The sequence below is a fragment of the Callorhinus ursinus genome, unplaced genomic scaffold, assembly GCF_003265705.2.
Source record: "Callorhinus ursinus isolate GAN/ISIS: 27379988/994484 unplaced genomic scaffold, GSC_fseal_2.0 scaffold6, whole genome shotgun sequence".
Taxonomy (NCBI): domain Eukaryota; kingdom Metazoa; phylum Chordata; class Mammalia; order Carnivora; family Otariidae; genus Callorhinus; species Callorhinus ursinus.
In genome coordinates this window covers 80203524-80205232 of record NW_027397068.1, presented here as the reverse complement: position 1 = coordinate 80205232, position 1709 = coordinate 80203524, and positions in this window count along the sequence as shown.

Sequence of the window (1709 nt, the reverse complement as noted above, 5' to 3'; positions counted from 1 at the left end):
TCCATCATGTCGTCAAGCACGTTCTATAGTCCCACTGTGTAACCTTCTATGATTGGCTTCTCCAAGCGATGCAGTCCTCTGAAGACTCCCTGTGCCTGTCAGTGGTCTTAGGGCCCAGAGTGGGCGCCAGATTGCAGTGCCCCATACTCCCAAGTGGAGGAGTGCTGAGCGCTTGTGTGCAGAGGTTGCTGCATCCCCACGGCAGCTGCGTGTGTACTGCTGTCCGGACTGTACTCGATGTCCCCCAGCCAAGTGGGACGAACACTGTTCTTCCTTCCCCAGTTGCCGGTGGGGCTGTCCTCCCTCCCCGACTCCCCTGCTATCTTCATCAGGGGTCAGCCGCCGAGTCTGTGTGTGCCGGCCTTGGGTAGCTCTTCTGGCCCGGTGGTCTGCGTGCTGGCTCTCCACCAAACCCCTTCCTTTTGAACCCCACCGTGCGCAGGAGGGTCCTTCTTCCTGCTTGGTCTCTCTTTTTCAACATTGTTTCATCTATTCAACTATTTTGTGGCCTTCCTGTACAAAATTAAGAAGAAACTTGTTTATCTGTACAAAAACAAAAACAAAAAAATGCTGAAGATTTGAGAATCGTTTTAAGCTTATAGACCAAGTTGGGGAAAAGTGACATCTTCTTGATTTGAGTCACCACTTCATGAACTCACATACATGGTTGCCCAACCACTCTGTCAACCATCATTACCTACAGTCTGACTTTCTTCGTGGAAACTTGCATTCCAAGATCGTATCAGCTATTTTAGTGCTAATTCAGCCATGAGTCTGATTTCTTCATTTCCTCATTAGTTGATGTGTGAGCTGATTGTTTCCCATTTTCTTTTCTTTTATTTATTTTAAGCAGAGGCAAATACTTCTTGAAGTAAGAAATCTTAAGTGACTAGTCAGCAGTATACCCCAGGAAGCCCTCCTGCACTGCATATCTGCATATGCTTATCTTAAACTTCCCATGTTTCTATGAACTTACAACTTCTAGGATTTGCTTTTTATATCCCATGACATATTTTACAATTTCACTTACAATCATGATTTTTAGATTATGCATCTTATCTAATGTCTGTACAATTTCTGCTTCCGCACTATGTTGTGCTGTGTAAGTGCCTACAGGCACAGATTGTCCCACAGGTCATAAATGCTGCTGTGCATTCTCCAGTGTGTATCGATCACCTGAGCTTCAGATTCATGCCTGACGGAGAAAGAGTGGTCCTGGCCCACAGAGGTTCAGCAGCCGCGCACTTTCCTGTTCAGAGATGAGCAGACGGAACCCTGTGTTGCAACAGATCCAAGGATCCAGGAAGCACATTTTTGGTGATTCGTGTGCATATCATCGGTTTGGCTAATTCTCCAGGCTGGAATTTTAATCCCTGTGACTAAATCCTGCCGTTCTTCATTTTGTTCCACCCGACACTGACCGAGAACCCCATTGACCGCTCCTTGCACACTCTTGCAGTTAACTCCATGATCGCCTAACGGGAGGGGCATTATTCTCTCCACTTGTCATGAGGGGACCTGAGATCCTGCCCAGGCCACCACCTGGGACCATGACTCAAATACAGCTTAGTTTTCTTCTTCAGATTCCAAGTAAAATACGGCGACCCGCTTGTTAACGGCCTTGCTCCGCGGGCTAACCTAACGCTAGTGCTCACAGGGGTCTCTCCACTCCCACTGATGCTGTTTCTCCTCTTGTTTCCTTCCTTCTG